General features: G+C 44.7%; 1 long non-coding RNA gene across 2 annotated transcripts; it reads left to right on the top strand.

The window, feature by feature from the left end:
• The first annotated feature begins 40 nt into the window (after positions 1-40).
• LOC128346192 (uncharacterized) lies at positions 41-19,874 on the top strand. 2 transcript variants are annotated; one of them, XR_008316834.1, is made up of 3 exons: positions 41-260; positions 16,085-16,171; positions 19,564-19,874. It is a non-coding gene; the product is annotated as an uncharacterized LOC128346192 (long non-coding RNA). The 2 variants fall into 2 exon arrangements; XR_008316833.1 differs by having other exon boundaries at positions 41-265.
• The last annotated feature ends 343 nt before the right edge of the window (positions 19,875-20,217 follow it).

Below are 20,217 nucleotides of genomic sequence, written 5' to 3'. Positions count from 1 at the left end.
GGCAACAATAGTGACGTCACCCACCCAACTGAGAGCAGCCGCATGCCGTCTCTGAGATGGTTATGCCAAGCATCTTAACTGGACGCTTGCTAAGAGGGAGCATAATTTTGTATCAGGCAAGGGGAAGCATCGCCTTGTCAACACGATTTCTGCTCCGGCCGGGCTCCTGTGCCTTTCACACGTACCTCTGGCAGGCAGAGTGAAATTCATCCCCATTTCCACGCCAGGAAAAGTTTCACCAGCTAAACATTTGCCTCTCGGTCAGGTACCAATAACATCGGGACGCCCCGGGAGGGTGGGTGGTGAGGGAAAGAATATACGGAGTCAATAAGCGAGTGTATGAACCCGGGAGGAAGGAGCGGGAGGCGCGGAGCAAAGTCCAGCAAGATCGAATGGTCTTGCTTCTGTTCGCAAAAACGGCTGCTAAGCTACATGCTGTCCCAGACGGCGGCTTGGGTTGCCATTCAACCATTTGGAAAACGCTCTCCAAACTCTAGAGCGGATATGTAAATGCAGTGGCTGGTTTTGTAAGTCTATAATTTTTATATTGTCCAATTGTTTTTCCTAATCCTTGACCGTCTGTCACCCTGCTGAATTTTATTGAAATAATAATATCTTTTCGACTATGGGATACAGCACATTATTTATAACCGGCATGCTCACGGGTCGTCAGGCCCTTACACTCACTACTTAAGAGTACGAGCCAAACTCAAGCAGAGAGTTTTAAGAAGGTACACAGCTTTCCCAATGAAATGAATTACGTCTTTGAAGTGCTTAAATGTGGCTGGGTCGTTCTCATACTTACTTACTCCTCCAGCTTTGCTTCTTACTAATAGCTATTAATACCAGATTATTTTAGAGGGGGAGTAGTTGGCCTTTGGGAACTCGTGGTAAGAGAGGATAAAATGGGGTGTTTATTTTCCCTCCCCACCATATATATTGGTGAAGGGAACACAACCAGCCTTTCCAACCGCATTATCCCAACTGAAATTTTACTTGCGGCCTTATTCTATAAAATACTGCACTAGTGGTCTCCACAACTGCATCCAGTGGCAACAAAAGGAAAACCCTGGCGCAAGGCCCTGCTCCCTTTCCAGCTGCCTAGTACGCTGCCAAATGGGCTAACTTCCCATCTTATCCACCCTCGGGGCCTTAAGTTTCCTTAAAGGCCCCTTTTGTTCCCCATTCCTCGGGATTTGTTTTCAAGGCTCTTTATAGGAGGAAAAACAGGAAAATAAAACCCCTCCTGGAAACAAGTGTGTGTGTGTGTGTGTGTGTGTGTGTGTGTGTGTGTGTGCACGCACGTACCTAGGCTGCAACATCAAAAGGCTTCTGTGTCACATGGGGGGGGAGTCCTGAACGCTAGAAACTGGGTGGGGGGAAGATAGTTCTGGAAATTGTATCAGTGCGAAATCGGCCCTCAGCTATCCCCGCCCCCCCCCCCATTGCAAAGGCAATTCCAGCAAGCAGGGGTTCCCAACCTGTGGTTCTCCAGATGTTGCTGAACTACAGCTCCCATCTTCCCCAGCTGTTGTGCCTGAGGATTGGCTGGTTGGGGACCCCTGAAGGAGCAGACGGCTTGCTATTGGTCTTGTGCTTGTGTCGTTTTCTTTAAGAATGACCTTGCTGGATTATTATCAAACCAAGATCCATAATCCAACATTTTGTTTCCAACAGAGTAATCCAAGTGCCTTTGGGTAGCTCACCAGCAGGGGATGAAGAGGCTAGCCTTTCCCTGTTTCTCCTCAGCATCTGATAATTTCAGACAGATGATGCTCTAGTCTAAACTGTTACCTGGCATGGCAGTTGAGAGACCTACTGACCTTGAATTTGTAGAATTAAAAGGCCACTTTAGCTACTGGCCACCAGCCACATATGATGGCACTGCATTCCAGACCTTAGGAACACAGAAACATAGGAAGCTGCCTTATACAGAGTCAGACCATTGGACTACCTAACTCAGTATTGTCTACACCAGGGGTTCTCAATCTTGGGTCCCCAGATATTATTGGACTTCAACTCCCATAATCCCCAAACAAAGGCCACTGGTGCTGGGGATTATGGGAGTTATAACATCTGGGGACCCAATGTTGGGAATCCCTGGTCTACACCAACTGGAAGCTGCTCTCCAAGGTTTCAGGCAGAAGTTTCTCTCAGCCCTACCTGGAGATGCTGCCAGGGGTTGAATCTGGGACCTTCTGCCTGCAAAGCAGATGCTCTGCCACTAAGCTACTCCCCCTCCCCATGAGGCATCTTAATTGGGAGTAGTGTAAAGAACTGCTTCCTTTTCAGTCCTCAGTCTTATTGCCAGTTTAATTTATTGGGTGACTGGCCATCCCAATAATAGGATTATGAGGCAGAAGGAAACATTTATCTCTCTCCACTCTGTTCATAATGTTATAAACCTCTTGCATGACCTCTCCCCTCCCAGTCACCTTTTTTTTCTAAACTAAAAATATCCCAAATGCTCCAATGTTTCTTAATAATTTTAGTTGCCCTTTTCTGTACCTTTTCCAGTTCTACAAAATCCTTCCTAATATAGGGTGACCAAAATGTATGTGTAAGGCGTGTATATTATAAGCAGAAATTTATAATTCTAAATGCAGCTGCACAATAACTTTAAACAGGATATTGCAGTATTTTCAATCCCTTTCCCAATAATTCCCAAGTTAGGTTTAATTTATTCTGCTTTTCTACTGATACAGAAAGAATCAAATCTTATTTTGCTGATAAATCACAGTGGTATTCTTCCTTAGATCAGTCAGTTGTTGGTGGAAATGGGCGTAAAAACCTCATGGTTTTCCTCAACTTTCCTTTAAGAAGAATAACAACACTAAGAATTTGTGTACTGTCAGTTGTGTTCAAAGCGTTTCTTTGTATACTTGACAACAACTCTGTAAGGTAGGCCAGTATCCCCCTATTACAAATGTGGGTGTTACAGGTGCGATTATCCCCTGTTACAGATGCAGCCAAGAAAATTGTGGCTGAGGTGGGATTTGACCTGAGGAGCTCTCTGCTAACATCTTATGTTCTTAGATACAACAGGACACCACCTCTAAGTTATCTGAGCAAAACAGGCTTTGGTGCTCAGGGCCCTTCTCCTGCTCTCTGCTTTTTCTCGATCAATAGAGTCTCCACCACCGAAAGGTTCAAAATCCAGGGGGCAGAACTAGGCCAAGATCTATCCAACCCACATAGTGCCTAAGCCAATTTGGTCGGAGAACTCCCATGCTGTGGAATATTGATCATGCGCTCCAGGCCACATTCCATTAGCTCTTGGAACGATTTCCCCAAAGGATTTTTGGAACTTGTAACACGACTTGGCTGTATAATAATTATTTCAAGTTGTTTATCTTCACGTGCTTCTTGTGAGGGAGTTAAGAGTTATGATGGGGAGGAGTGCCGCTGCAGAAACACTAAGCAAGTTAGTTGCCCAAGTACAATTGAGAGAAGGCAGCGACGTGGAGTGGATTGGAATCGTGATCTGAACATGTGTGACTGATTCTGCATTGCTGGACTGCTGAGGTCCACTTCTACCTCTGGCCAGCTTACTGATCCCATACACGGAGAGAATGACAATTTTCTAAAACAATTAAATTGACCATTGAGCTAGATAGGCAGGTCAAAAACACGAATCCCTTCTGGGGAAAATACTCCCTTTTCTGTTAACATCGCCAGAGTTGGAGGAGGAGGACGACGACGAGGACGTCATCAAGCAAGTGGTTTTTAAGCTGAACTGCAAAATGCAGTGAATTAGAAAAAAAAGTTTGTCTATTAAAAAGGTGCCCCCATTGAACAGGTGGCAAATTCTAAAAAAGATATCACTGTAAACAGTGCAGGTGGCAAGCATCTCCGCTTAACAGGATCCCATCCCCACCCCACCCCTTTTCTCTCACACAGGAAGAAATGCCTCTTCTGATGCTTCCTAGCACACATCCGACCATCATCCAAAACTACATAAAAATCGGGGTCTTGCTTCAGAATTATTGGGCAGCATCCTAAGTAAAATCCCATTGAAATAAAGTTAGTCTGAACTAATTTGTCTCGTGGGTTTCCACAAAGCTTCGTCATGCCCAGCGAGTATGGATCCTTCCCATTCTTTTTACTCATACGCGAACGTCCTGAACGTATAGGTCAGTTGCATACAGTTGGCTATACAGACCACTGCGATTAATCGCCTAAAATGTCTCTAGTCGGATTCCTTGCGTTGCTTGCTGGCTGGCTGGCTCGCTGATCTCTTGCCCCACTGACCTCTGCTCGGGCTCCCTTGTCCGCAGAGAGAGCAACCAGCTCCCGGCGTTTCCTCTCCCCACCACCATCTTTTCTTCCTCTGATCAATGTAGGGCAAGCCTCCTCCTCCCACCCACCCACCCACCCATCCTCCCTCCCTCGCTGGAAAAGTGCAAGTGCCAGGCTAGGACTCGCTGGAAACAAGGACCTGCCAGACAGAGGAAGCTGTTGGCACAGAAGAGCAAGCAATTTGTTTTCGTGAAGGAAGCCCAGCTCCTTCGCCAAGTGGAGTCAACCCGTAGCCAAGCCTCTGGGTGACTCGACGGTCGCTTGGCTCAGAAGCTGGCTCGCATTTGACGACAAAACCACCGCCGCCTCCTCCTGCTTTTTGGAGAAATCTGGATGTCCCAGCAAATTCTTGGGACTAGGCAAAACGCCAGGCTTTGGGGATATTTCGAGCTGGGGGGGGGGGGCGACTTCTCTTCTCTTTCCCATTGACCGAGAGCGAGGTGATTCTCCCACACGCCGAATTTACGATTGGTCGGGCGTAGAACGAAGCTGCACAACTTCAACTCTCCAGATGTTGCTGGACTACAACTCCCATCATCCCCCAGCCACTGCGGCCAAGAGTCAGGAATGATGGGATTGTTCTCCAGCAGCAACCAGAGGGCTGAAGTTGTGCAGCCCTGGCGTCGAAGAACCTAAACTAGGAGGGCACAACTTCCACCCTCCAGCTGTTGGACTGCAGCAGCTCCCATCACCCGCAGCCACAGTCCTGACTTAAGCTTAAACACAGACTGTCGAAAGAGGGGCAGGGGGTCCCTAACGTTATTAATGGTACGGTTGAAGATAGCAAGGAATACCTTCACCATGCGGTACTAAATTGTTAGAGCCTCTGACCAGATGGACCTAACATCTAGGACTGGCGGTGAAATACTTTTCTCTTCTGGCCCCAGCTTTTCCTGAAGTTCTCACCAGCGGTCCATTTCCCCCATGTTTTCTGCAGCGAGAGCTTTGCTGGAAATAAAGGCAACCGATGGCCCTTCCGCATCCTGAGAATCAGCCATCGAAGGGCTCCCTCGAAGAGCCTAGATCTCATTCTCGCTGCAGTGCATTCGTTCTATCCCAAGACGTTCTTCCCTCTGTCCTACAATCAGAGGCCTAACGGGATGGGCCTTCCACCCCTTCACTGCGTACCTGTGGGTGGAGATTCTGATCTTGCGTTAATTAAGGAAAGGAGAGAAGCAAAGAATATTCGCCCCGATCAATCATGACAGGGTTTTCCTAAACTGTCTACTGCGCGTCCTGCAGCACAAGAAAGGCCTTGAAAGACGGGCTTTGTCTGTCTGTCTGTCCGTCCATCCATCCAGCTTTTTTCTTCCTGTATCCCATTTCCCCCATATCCGACTTAGTTGAATTAAAGTCTTTCTTTCTTTCTTTCTTTCTTTCTTTCTTTCTTTCTTTCTTTCTTTCTTTCTTTCTTTCTTTCTTTCTTTCTTTCTTTCTTTCTCCCTCCCTCCCTCCCTCTCCCTCAGAATTCTCGCCATTCCAGCGTCAGCATCCCGTGGGAAAGCTGTAACTCATTTCAGAAGCCGTCACTCAAAAGCCCTTTTCAAGATTACTTACCAGGCTGGAGACGTTTTATTATTAATAATAACGGGCCCTACCGAGACATCAATTTTAAAGCTACCCTCTCTCTTCTAAGCCAACAGGGAGCCCTCCTCGGCCTCTCTGTCGCACTCAAATGGATGGCGTACTCTGGCTCATAACCCGCGTTATATGTCATATTGGGAGAGCCGTTACTCAGTCGGCCTGACTTGTTAGTCTCCCAGTTGACATGTTTATTTTGGTAGATTTACGTGGAACTTAAAATTAGGCGGGAAAACTGAGTTAACGAAGAAGGGGGGGGGACATAAAGGTGGCGATCGTGGATAAAGAATCGCAGGGTTGGAAAAGGCAACACGGAATAAATTCTCAGCATATGCATCTTCCACAGCACTAGAAATGATAATTGTGGGGTGGGGATAAAGAAATACCTTTCAAATCTCTCTCTCTCTCTCTCTCTCTCACACACACACACACACGCACGCGCGCGCATTTTACCACACACACGAAGACAATTTTGGCACTTCGGATGGAAAGTCCAACAAGAAAGTAAACTCAGACTCTACTCACTGAGAAATAATTCAGCCAAACATTTCGACTACAGTCCGCATCCAAAAGCAATTAAACCATCCTCATTAAAGTTATTTATTGAAGCACAGCTCCAGATAAAGCGAAAAAGGGGGGGGAGGGAAAAAAGTATATAGGACTAAACTAGAGCTATTTCCCAGCAGGAGGAGGAATAAAAAGATACTTAAAAATTAATTAGAGCTCAAACTAAGGAATAAAAATCAAAACAAAGGCAAGGACCAAGCTTCTGCTGGAGGAGGGGAGAGATGTTGCGCCTAGGGAGAAGTTAAATGAATAGGATATATAAAAGTATTAAATAGAGCTGAATATGAACAGGAGATTCCTGTAGGGAGTGCCCCCCTCCTACATACACTTAGCTCTAGACAAAGAAATAAACAATGATCTTTACCTACGAGCTTGTTACAAGGCTTTAGCATGGACAGCATCCAGCCTAAGTTAGTTAAGTTGACGTCCCATTGAAATGGATGGGACTTCACTTAGTCATAACTAACTGGTGTTGACACATCCAGTGTGTGGATATGTATAGTTTGTGGGCCTGACCATATGTAGATGCGTATATAAGTGCATGATGCCAGGTGTATTTAGGAATGCCTTGAGGTTGGTCTAGAAGACCTCTAAGGTGCCTCCCAGCTCTAACATTCTGTGCTTCTATAACCACCCATTGCTCCCACCACTTCAGAAGGGCAACTAAAATGAGGAACAAGGGGCTAGAACACTCTCCCTATGTGGAAAGGCAAATTTGTTTGCTTTTTTAAAAAATTTAGAAAAAAGACAACTAAGGCGAAACACCTTTGAGCAAAGTGAGATTTCCTTCTAGTAAATATACATTGGATTGCTCACCTAGAAATCAGTTCCCGGGGAACCAAGTGGCTCATTTCTTAGTGAACTGTGTGTGCAACAATCCTTTGTTTAGTTGGTTGTTGGGAGGTGAGGTTAAACCCCATTGAACACAGTGAAACTGATGTCTGTGTGAACATTCCATGGCAGGATAGGCCTGCCAGAAGGCATTGTATACAGGTGTGTTGAATTGTGAATGGTGTGGAGAGAGGGACATTGCTTTCCTCATCACACTAGAACTCAAGGTTAACCAGTGGAACTGACTGACTCAGGACACACCAAAGGAAGTGCTTCAGTGCACAATCTATAATTAACATGAAATTCACTGCCACAGGGTGTGGTGACGGCCAATAGCTTTTCCAAAGAATCTGGGACAATTGGTGCATGGAAGTTTGCCATTTAATGTCTGGCTTATGAGTGCCAGCTTTGGAAACAGAAATGCTGAACACGTGGATCTTGTGTCTGATGAGGCAAGCAATTCTCACGTTCTTACATACTGTGTTGTTACATACTGTGTTGCACATCCCAGTATTGTAAGAATGATCAAGAGGGAGGCAGTCAACAACAGCCTATTTTGTTCTAGCCACAGGACTGTGTGGGGTTCTACCTTCCGGATCCACAGCCTTAGCTCCAGCTTGGAGTTGGAAAGCCTGGGAGGTTGCTTCTCTTGTCTCTCTGCCATTCTGATATCGGAGTGAGTCAGTATTATAGCATCTGCTTAGCCTACAGAATGTCTCGGGTTCAATCCCTGGCATCTCATCAGGTATGGCTGGGAAATACTCATCTGAAACCCTAAAGTGCTGCCAAGGTATACAAGCTAGGGGGAGCAATGGTAGCCTGACCCATTATAAGGCAGCTTTTTCCGTAAAAGGCGCTCCCCACCATCACCACTTTCCCCACCCATTCAAGACCTTTTTCAGCTGGGTCTGTTGGTTGGAGAGGAAGGACTATTGCAGTCATGATTGCTTTAAAAGCCGAGACTGTGCCATAGGTGCAGCCAAGAGCAGGCCACCCTTTGGTGAAGGCTTCTGGGTTGGGGCTGAGGGCTGGGGTAGGACCTGCTGTCATCAGATATACTTCTTCTGTTACAGGTAGTTTTGGCCTGATGTTAGTATGTGTTTTGGTTTATCTCAACATGGGAGAAACGGGAGTGGTGTTTGGTGCGCCTGGGGTGGCTATTGCAGTGGTGGTGGGGAACCAAAGGAGATGTGGCATTGGCAGGACAGAAGGCCATTACAGGGGAAGGGAGATCAGAAACTTAATAGCTGTTACTCCTTCCAGCTCTCTAGAAGCTCTTTGACCTTGGGGAGCAGTACCACCCACCCACCCACCCACCCACCCACCGAACCTCACTTTGTTTCTTTGAATTGCCGGGTTGGTTCAAAATTAAACAGAAATCATCCACGACTTGATTGTGGATGATGGAGCCAACCTGGTATGTATCACAGAGACCTGGCTGGGAAAGGCTAGTGGTCCAGTCTGGTCCCAGCTTCTCCCCCCAGAGTACTTCATAGTGGAGCAAGTGAGAAGACAAGGTTGGGGAGGTGGCGTGCCTGTGGTCCATAAGAATAGTGTCTCCCTTTCCAAGATCCCTATCAGGGAATTAGCCTATACTGGGTGTGTGTACCTAAGTCTGGGGACCAGGGACAGATTGGTTTACCCGGCTGCCCAACAGAATCCCTAACTGATCTGACCGACTTGGTTGCAGAGTTGGCTTTGGAGTTACCAGGTTGATGGTGGTTGGGGACGTCAATGTTCACTTTGGGACCACTTTGTCAGGAGGAGCAGCTCAGGAGTTTATAGCGGCCATGACAACTATGGGCCCATTGGAAGCCGACACACCTTGCTGGTCACATGCTTGATTTAGTCTTCTGCTCTGGTCAGGGTGGTGTTGTGTAGGTAGGGACACCTGTGATTTCCCCATTGTCATGGATGGAGTAGGGGCGTACTTGAAAAAAAGCATTTGTCAAAGTTCCTCATCAAAGACTCCTGAGGAAACTTAGCAGTCATCGGATAGGCGGACAAGTACATGTGTGGATTGCTAACTGGTTGAAAGACAGGGAACAGAGGGTAGGGATAAATGGAGAGTTTTCATAATGGAGGGAAGTAAGAAGTGGGGTCCCCCAGGGATCTGTACTGGGACCAGTGCTTTTTAATTTATTCATACATGATCTAGAAGTAGGAATAAGCAGCGAGGTGGCCAAATTTGCACATGATACCAAACTCTTTCGGGTAGTGAAATCCAAAACTTGTGAGGAGTTGGATTGTGGATTTGTGGATTTGTGGATTTGGATTTGGATTTTGGATTTTGGATTTTGGATTGTGAGGAGCTCCAAAAGGATCTCTCCAAACTGGGTGACTGACCAAGAGAGGGATATTGGGGTCCTGGTGGTAGACAGTTCATTGAAAGTGTCGACTCAAAGTGCGGCAGCTGTGAAAAAGGCCAATTCCATGCGAGGGATCATTAGGAAAGGGATTGGTAAGATGCCCGCCCCCACTTTTTAGGTAGGGAATCCCCCCCTTACTTATAAAGGGGAATCCATACCGGATTCCCCTGTACAAGCATGGCCAAACTGGTCAAATCAGTTTGATCCAAACCAGGCCTGGTTTGGTTCGAACTCGAACTGCCCCCTTTTGGGCAGTGTGTGGTCTGGTTTGAATTGAACTAGGTTTGATTAGAACCGGTTCTACACACCCCTAGGATGGACCACCAGCTGGTTAAGATTGGACCACAACCCACTTCTGCAGGGGTGAAGAACCTATTAAGATGGACTGCCCAAGAAGTTTATTGGATCCAATAGGATTACAAGAAGCCTTAGAAGGTTTTAAAGTTGCTTCCACCCACAATCCTGACAAAACCATGGTTCAGACTTGGAATAATGAACTAACTAGGGTAATAGACACAATTGCTCATAAGCGCCCTTCTTGACCTGCTTCTAACTCAACTCGAATTCCACAGATTACAGCACAGAGTACATATGAAGATTTATGTTCAGGCAATGCATGCAGCAAAGAAGCAGTTCCTTTCTGCATGCATTGCATCCATAAGCTCATGTCCAGCAGAGTTGTTCAGGGTTGTGAGGGGACTAGCATGTGCCCTTCTTCCCTTGAATCAGAATTTAGAGCCACTGATGCCCCCCTGTAACACCTTTAATGATTTTTTTGTTGTTTTGTTGGCTCAGATTGGAGCCAAACTGGATTCCACGGTTATTGCAGAGTCTATTATGAAGGTGTCCAGCAACTCCTCTTGTGTGTTTAGGTTGGATCAGTTTCACATTATGACTCCCAAGGACATAGACAAGCTGCTTGGAGAAGTTCACCTTATCGCATTTTTTCTTGACCCTTGCCCTACATGGCTTATACAATCTAGCAGGAAAGTTATTGGAGAGGGTCTTGTTAGTATCAACAGTGCCTCCCTGAGGGACAGCAGGATACCTCCTTTTCTCAAGGAGGCAATTGTTAGACCACTTTTGAAGAAACCTGCATTGGATCCCTCAGAGCTAGGCAATTATAAGCCAGTCTTCCATAGTTGGGCAAGATGACTGAGAGGGTGGTGGCTTCTCAGTCAGTCTTGGAAGAAGCAGATTATCTGGACCCATTTCAAACTGGCTTTCAGATGGGCCATGGGGTGGATACTGCCTTGGTCAGCCTGATGATCTCCAGACTGGAATTGATCCAAGAGGACCTTTTGGTCCTCTTGGATCTCTCAATACCATTGACCATGGTATCCTTCTGGACTGACTCAGGGGGGTGGGGGTGGGAGGCACTGCTTTGCAGTGGTTCCTCTCCTACCTCTCTGGTATATTCCAGGTGGTGTCCCTTGGAGACAGTTGCTCTTCAAAGTGAGAGCTATTATATGGAGTCCCACAAGGCTCTGTTCTGTCTCCAATGCTTTTTAACATCTACATTAAACTGCTGAGAGACAACATCAGGAGATCTGGTGTAGTGATATCAATATGCTGATGATACCTAGATCTATTTCTCCATATCAACGTCCTCAGGAGATGGTTTAATCTCTCTAAATGCTTGCTTGGAACTGGTAATGGGTGGGATGAGGGAGAACAAACTGAAGTTGAATCCAAACAAGATGGAGGTACTTGTTGTGGGAGGCTGAAACTTAGGAAGTGGTTTAGATCTGCCTGTTCTAGATGGAGTTACACTCCCCCTGAAAGATCAGGTACATAGCTTGCAAGTGCTTCTGGACCCCAAACCTCTCCCTGATACCTCAAGTTAAGGCAGTGGCCTGGCGTGCATTTTATAGCTACGTCCATTTATTGAGACAAATGACCTTAAAACAATGGTGAACATTTTATTATTTATTTATTTATTTATTTATTTATTTATTTAACATATTTCTGTACTGCCCAAAACATGCTGGTAACATCCAGGCTTGACTACTGCAATATGCTCTATGTGGGGCTACCTTTGTACATATTTCGGAAACAGCAACTGGTGCAGAATGCAGCAGCGAGGAGGTCAGCGAGGAGGTCAGACCAACCACTTTAAAAGAACTACACTGACTGCCAATTAGTTTCCGGACAAAATACAGTCGGAACTGGACCTTTATTACCTATAAAGCCCTGAACAGCTTGGGCCCGGGGTATTTGAGTGTGTGCACCTTTTCAGTGGTTGCACCTCATTTATGGAATAACCTCCCCAATGAAGTTCACCTTGCTTCATTACTATGTTCTTTTAGATGCCAGGTAAAGGCCTTTTTGTTCACTCGGGCCTTTTAACTTTTAACTTTTGAGCTGATTTTAAAAGAAATGTATTTTAAGTTGTATTGTATTGTATTGTATTGTATTGTATTGTATTGTGTATCTCTCCCCCTTTTTTTTAGTTTGTTATGATTTAATATGTTGTGTGTGTGTTTTTAGCTCATTTTTAAATCCTATGTTGAAAGCCAACCAGAGAACAATTTGTTATGGGGTGACTAACAAATAAAGATAGTTGTTGTTGTTATATGACTTTTGACAATACATCTGTTTTATCAAGCTTTTCATTTATAATGTTTTAAAGTTTAGAGTTTTAAAGTTTTATTTATGATAATTTTCATATGATTTTTAGGTTTTGATTGTTGTTTTATTAGATTGTAAACTGCTCCTGAGATTTTATATAGGGTTGCATACAGATGTGACAAATAAACAAACAAATTCAGTTGTGATACACAATGTGTACAGACAGTGATGAAGACAGAGAAATTGTGTTGCATGCACATGTGTAAATTAATTCTTGATTACTATCTGAATGTGTCAACCCACTCACTGAAAAGCATTGTAGTAGCACAATGCAGAAAATCTGTTAGTTACAACACACATTGTGAATAAATACATCTTACCATATAAAACTCACTGGGTGACTCTGAGCCAGTCATTTATCTTTCAGCCTAACCTTCCTCACAGGGTTGTTGTGAGTATAAACATTACCATGTACACCACTCTGAGCTCCTCTGAAGAACAGCAGGATAAAATGTAAATATACAGATAAATAAATGCATATTGTGCATGGAAGATAAGGTATCTTTATCTCATCGAAGAAAAGGTAAATTTTGGGTAATGTTCCCTGCTAGAATCCATCAAACTGAAAATAATCTCCTCAATGGACAGCTGATCTGATAACGCAGTTCAGGATATGCTTCAACCATCAATGTAAATAATGGAGAACAGGCAGCATCACAAATGCATATCGCAGTTGGACAAAATCGCCCTCAGCAGATGTGGTAACTTCCCCATGTTTCTTAGAAACTCCATAGTGGAATCCAGGGTTTGCTTCAAAAATTACTTCAGCAAACACTGACTGAGTCCTACAGCAATTTCCAGTAGCAACAAGAGAACCTTCATCTCAGACTAATTACAGAGGGGTGGCCATGTTAGTCGGGGTACAAACACTTCCTCCACCACTACCACTGTAAAAATGCAAAGCAGATACACGAATATTGGTGAAAATATGAACAGTGATGCCCCATTTGGGGGCGGCGGGGGGGGGGGGAGATTGTTCAACTAAATATAACACTTCTCATTCATCTTCTAGAAATTGGTTAGGAAACTTTATGTCCCAAACATTTTGAGGTTTTTAAGGTGCCACATTTTTTGTCTTTGGCTGAGAAGCGCTGCTAGATAGCAGTGTATCACACCTGTTGATGTCTTGTTTGGGACAGAGATTTGTGATTGTTACATGGTCTCTGTTAGGAAAACCCATGCTCATGTTGAAACCGAGTTGTCAGAATGGCTAACATTGAAGAATTGTTAATTTGTTTTACCATATCATGGGATCCAATTAGGACATTAGCAGGAGTCTTTTTTAATCTAAGCTCTAATCATTTTGACATATTACTGCAGTACCTACCTACCAACTTACCTACCTACCTATCTATTCTGTGTCGCTGTACAATTTCTAAGTAGTCCATGTTTATCATAACTGGAGCTGTAAAATCAAATCTGCTAAATAGGATTTCGCAGTTATAATGATGATTCCTTGAGGATTTTGTTGCTTTTTTTCTTTTGGCCATCGAGTTATGAACATGCTTGTGATGTCCAGTGACTGTTTTGAACATGTCACATAGAAAAGTGGGACATAGAAATAAATACACAAACCCTCTTTAGCATTTCCTTACGTTGGAATAGTCTCCAATCTCTAATGTTGCTAGCCTGCATACTAGTGGGTTCTCGGTGTCAAGCTGACAAAAACAAACAACTCTTCCATATTCACTTTTTCACTGAGATCTTCATTCTATGAACTGCATCTTTTAAAAGTATTCAACATCGATAGTTTAGTTAGCTTCCCTCAAAAATTCATGGAGGATAGGAACATAAGAAACTGCCATATACCGGGTCAGACCATTGGTCTATCTAGCTCAGTATTGTCTTCACAGACTGGCAGCGGCTTCTCCAAGGTTGCAGGCAGGAATCTCTCTCAGCCCTATCTTGGAGAAGCCAGGGAGGGAACTCCTGCTCTTCCCAGAGCGGCTTCATCCCCTGAGGGGAATATCTTGTGCTCACACATCAAGTCTCCCATTCAGATGCAACCAGGGCAGATGCTGCTTAGCTATGGGGACAAGTCATGCTTGCTACCACAAGACCAGCTCTCCTCTCCTAAACCAGCTCTCCTCTCCTAAAGCTTTGTGATCATCAATTGTCTGAGCTAAATGAAATACCCTATCAAAAGACAATACACCTCAGTGAGGTCAAAACAGGGAGGAAGGCCTGATGTCCTCCTATCATGTCCTACTTGTAAGCTTCAGTCTAGAGCCATCTGGCTGGCTATTGCAGGTCGGGAAATAATGCTGGGCATGAAGGACGCTTGAACTGCTTTAGCGAGGCAGTTCTTAGAGAACTCAGGACTGATTTCAAGAAGTCAAGAGGGTGGCAAATTGTTCTCATATGGGAAATCAGAGAGAAAAAGAAAAGCCAGAGACAGTGGGATTCTAGTACAAAATGTTAGGCAAATTAGGTGTGACCGTCACCAGCGCCGGGCAAACTGGGCAGGGCATAAAGACAGATGATAGAGAAACTCTTCCTATCTTTATAGGAGAGGAGAGCTGGTCCTGTGATAGCAAGCATGACTTGTCCCCTTAGCTAAGTAGGGTCCACCCTGGTTGCATATGAAAGGGAGACTAGAAGTGTGAGCACTGTAAGATATTCCCCTCAGGGGACGAAGCCGCTCTGGGAAGAGCAGAAGGTTTCAAGTTCGCTCCCTGGTTTCTCCAAGACAGGACTGAGAGAGATTCCTGCCTGCAACCTTGGAGAAGCCCCTGCCAGTCTGTGAAGACAATACTGAGCTAGATAGACCAGTGGTCTGACTCAGTATATGGCAGCTTCCTGTGTTCCCATGTTATTGTAGGTCAGCACTTCATAAGAAGGCTTTCAATCAGGAGCTGGAAGTGCAGAGGCTGTCGCCTTAAATCTACAGTCTCAGATGAGTTTGTCCTACAGGGTCCACTTTCTAATTGGAATCCAGTGATGATCAGGATATCCATGTGCCATTTCAGTTCCTCTTGCTTTGGGGCATATCCATTCTGTGGACTTACACAGGTTTAGCATTCCCTAGTTTTTTGAGTGAGGGGTCAGTTAGATATCCTTAACACAGAAGTCTCAACAGCCTCTATTCATTAATTAAATACATACACGCATACTTATTTACATAGATAATGGCACGTATATCTTGATGAACTTGAAAACAGTTGTTCTCACTTCTTGATTTGTGGACATTCCAAAAATTTAAAAAGTACAAAAAGGGGGGGGGGGGCTCAGAAGCCTTCAAGTTCCGAGATTCTTTGGAGGAAACCATAAAAATTAAAGTAATATTTTAAAAGAGATAAAAAAGTAGTGTCGAGAGAGGTCCAAATGTATCTAAAATATCGATAATGCACAGTTAGAAAAATATGGAGGTGTTTGAAGAAAGGGAAGAATCTTTATGCAGATTTTTCATTCAACATAAAATTAAGGTGTGGTCTTGCCACGATAAAGTATGGAAGAATTTTTCTTCCCCCTTCCTTTGGTGGGGCACCAATTCAGTAAAATTTATACAGTAAGACTGACTCCCAACCAATAATTGTCCTTGTAGTCCTTCAAATCGCTGCAATATTTCTTAGGGAACTTTCCAAACACGTATATTGTATAAATTAAATACTTATACGTGCCGGTAGCCATGCAATTCAGTTATCGTAGTACTTCCAAGAGTAATATTCAAACTCCCATACTGAATGCATTAAAACATCCTCGTGGAGGAGAGAGCAAAATGAATGCCCTGTTTCTTCTTTTGCTCAAGATTGGAAATAACAATATTTTTTCTTTTCTTTTTTAAACTGCCTTGTTTTACTCTGCAGCTTCTGTAAACGTCTCGTGGAAAGCAACCAAAAATGGCCCTGGAATCTCAGCCAAAGATACCATTTGTTCGGATAAGATGAATTCAGGTAAGCAGTTAAATAAATACTGCAACATGAACCAAGCCCAGCTCTGTCAAACAGCCCTTCGGAAAGGAGCATTTCATCTTCCCTTTGCAAAACCACAAAAGTGGGGGAAGTCACACAGGAGCGGAAAAGACATTCTTGGTTGTCTGTATACAAAAAGAGGCGTGCTGTATAACCTTGGGGTTTTCTCAGATTATCACAAGACTGTTTTGCTCAGGTGACCCTGAAAAATGCCTTTGAACCCCTCCCGCGCTATTGGTGCCACAGGTGAGCGATGCTCACGCGGAGTAGAATGCGACGTAAAGTCGACTGTAATTTTTACATTTGCAGTCAAGGATGGAGGAGCAACTCCTCTGAGGAGAAGATCAGGAAAATTAGGGAGAAACTCCTCAGATGTTTGGGGGCGGGGTGGACCAGCACCCCTTGTTCAGACTAACTGAGTTAAGCCCATGAGAGCCAGTGTGGTGCAGTTATTAGCGTGCCAGATGAAGAGCGGGATTTACTCAGGTCAAATTCCCACTCAGCCACCATTAAGAATGGTGATACGCTGCACTCTCACCAATCCTAATCTGCCACACAGGATTGTTATGGGGATAAAACTAGATGAGAAGACACCTATTTGTCACCCTGACCCTATCCGTATAAAATACGGGGATGATGATTGTCGGGGTTTTACAGTATCCTAACTTACAAGTCAAGACATCTCTTCGTCGATCTAAAATCACTGCACTGGAGCCAGCCACCAGGTTATAAATTCGGCAGATTTACATCTGTCTTGCCAATCACCTTAAGGGGTGCAGCGGGGAAATGCTTGACTAACAAGCAGAAGGTTGCCGGTTCGAATCTCCGCTGCTGCTATATCGGGCAGCAGCGATATAGGAAGATGCTGAAAGGCATCATCTCATACTGTGCAAGAGGAGGCAATGGTAAGCCCCTCCTCTATTCTACCCCAAAAACCCCACAGGGCTCTATGGGCACCAGGAGTGGAAATCTACTCGACGGCACACTTTACTAAGGTAGAATCCCGCACATATTAAGCAATATCAACCTTCTCAGGCTTCATATTTAGTCCAGTGCAAAACGTGATTATTCCTGCCTATTTCAAAATAACACAGAAATACACACGTGCCCAAATGGGAGACAGATATGCTCAAAGGCGCCTCTGAGGACGGCCTGAAATCTGGTTTCTGGTTTCAGCCTCAACACTCAGCCCTGAAACATCTGACGTATCGTCATGATCACCATCATTTTATGGTACTTCGCATGTACTAGGTGCTGAATAATACAGATGATCTCACCATGCAGCTAGATCCTATGCATGTTGGCTTGGAAGCAAGTCTTCAATGGTACATAGGACAGAAATCACAAGTCATAGCGCGGGCTATTGGAGTAGCTTTCTGGTCACTGCGATTAAAAACACAATCTGCCTATGAATCAACGTACACCACTCAGATGTGCAAGAAGCGAGAACAAATAAGATGCTCCACAGTTAAAGGCAAGACTTTTGGGGTGGGGGCGGTCAACGGAAGAAGTACATTCAAAGCACTACTAAATGGTCCTGACTAGATAAAGAACTTAGGAACGCCCCTAAAACACGGCAAAAGACGAATAGCTTTTCTCCTGCGAACATCAACTCCATAGAGGACTGTACACTCTTAAGGATCTGTGCAAGGAAGCAAATCTTTTTTAAAGTTCTTCTTCCAGTTCTTCTTTGTGGAAAGAGAAAGGAGAATAGAAGAATATCAATTTGGAGAAAATATAGTGATTGCAATATCTATTGACGAAGATGAGAAGTAGGGGCCAAGATTGCAGATGATATCCAGATTTGGGGTGTGGGAAGAACCAAAACGGATTGGGAAGGGCTCCCAAAAGATGTCTCCAAACTGGGCGAATGGGCAACAAAATGGCAAATGAGGTTCAGTATAAATAAGTGTGCAGAGATGCACATTGGGCGTGGGAGGGGGGAGTCCCAGCTTCAAATATACACTGACGGGCTCTGAGCTGCTGGTGCCTAACCAGAAAAGAGATCTTAGAGTTCTGGTGGACAGCTCAATGAAAATGACCCAGTAGGAATGAAAGAGGCACATGATAGAGATAATGTGGAAAGGGGGTCACCATTAAAATGTCTGCCTAATGCCCTTATAAATATCTACAGTGCAGCTACATTTGGAATATGGTGCACAGTTATGGTCACTGCAGCTCAAAAGGGAGACTGTAGAGTTGGCAAAATGAAGGGGCCAACTAAAATGAGCAGGGAGTGGGGCACATTTCCTACCAAGAAAGGCTACAGCCTTGAACTCAGAGCCCCAGTAAGTGATGATACAGGTTGAATGGATTAAAACCTGGGCCACAACTTCAAACATATATCTGCAATGCCAACCACCTGGAGTGCAGTACAATTATAGAGCTGAGATAGAAACTACCTTGCAGTTCCTGCCTGCCTTTCTTGGGTGAGCAAACTGGGCCCAAGCACAGCAGCAGTCATCTGCTGCCAACCCTTCAAGCCCCACAATTGGCTGTATTAAGGGAAGTTAACCTGCATTGCTACTCCCCAAGCCTCAGAGCTCTGAGTGGGCAAGAAAGGCAGATCTTCCAATGGGGGGTTACTTTCAGACCCCTCCAGGCCACAGAGCTCTGAAAGGCTGTTGCATGGAAACCTCCCCTTCACTACCACACTACAGTGCCTCCATTTGCTCATCAGTTATGCTCATTAGTGGTGATCTCCCTTTACCCACACCCACGTGCTATTATGGCCAGTGGCTATTCTAGTTCAGGTATGCACAACTACAATCTTCATGCCCATAGAGCACATCAGTGTGGATCAGGCAAAAAAATACAGTCCCACCAAAGGTCAAACAAGCTGGAGATCATCACACTGATCTGGCAATACATTTCCCCACACTGACAAATGGGACGGCAGGTGAATGCCAAAAGCTACCCTGAAAGAGGATCAGTAGGACGGCAGGGTTAGTTTATATTACCCCCACCCAGTGATGCTACTTGGCCCTTATCTGGGAATCCGTACAGGGATGTGTCCTGTCTCATTGACAGCTGGGCACAACTTCACACATACATCCTACGCTGTGTCAGGAGTAGAGAGGAAGGAGAAGACTTGGTTGTAAGACTATGACTGCCATAATGAAAAAGAAGACAGGTCTCTCTGTCCTGTGTCTTTAAGAGATGAACAGAAGAGATAGTTTCTGCAGGTGCAGTTTGTCAGGCAGGAGAAGAAAACCTGCTTCTGCTGAAATGCCCTCTTCTGTGCATCTAAGGTACAGGAGACCTGTCCTTTACACACACACACACACACACCATATGGCAGTACTGTGTCAAGACCAACAGTACCTATAAGACATATGTTCTAATAATTACACTACCTTTTATATCCTTTCCAGCCCATCTACTGCCTGGATAAAGGATCCCCGGACTTTTTATTGCGGTTCTACCAAGACGACAGTTTCTCATGATGCTGAAGTTAAAAGCCAATCTTCAGTTGACTTGAATGGTTGTGGATATCGGCACCTATTGGTTTGGAGCAATAATTATCGGCCAATCCCACACCCTTATCAGGAAAGTCACTTCCTGTGCTTGTTTCTGTTTAGCAGTGTATTAGCTCTCTATGTGCTGGAGCAGGGATTCTCAATCTGTGGTACTCTAGATGTTGCTGAACTACAACTCCCATCATCCCCAGCTACAATAAATTGTCACAATAAATCCCCAGCTGTTTTATCTGTCTGTCTGTCTATCCATTTATATGTAAACCACTTTGGGAACTTTTGTTGAAAAGCAGTATATAAATATCTGTCAGTGGTTAGAGTGGTGGACTGGGACGGGGAGACCCGAGTTCAAATCCCCATTCAGCCATGAGACTTGCTGGGTGACTCTGGGCCAGTTACTTCTCTCTCAACCTAACCTACTTCACAGAGTTGTTGTGAGAAACTTAAGTATGTAATACACCGCTCTGGGCTCCTTGGAGGAAGAGCGGGAAATAAAATGTAAAATAAATAAAAATTGAAAATAAATATCTTATTCGTACTAGAGCAAGAGTG

The sequence above is a fragment of the Hemicordylus capensis genome, chromosome 2 (assembly GCF_027244095.1).
Source record: "Hemicordylus capensis ecotype Gifberg chromosome 2, rHemCap1.1.pri, whole genome shotgun sequence".
In the NCBI taxonomy this organism is placed as follows: domain Eukaryota; kingdom Metazoa; phylum Chordata; class Lepidosauria; order Squamata; family Cordylidae; genus Hemicordylus; species Hemicordylus capensis.
This window is presented reverse-complemented; position numbering and strand designations above follow the sequence as displayed.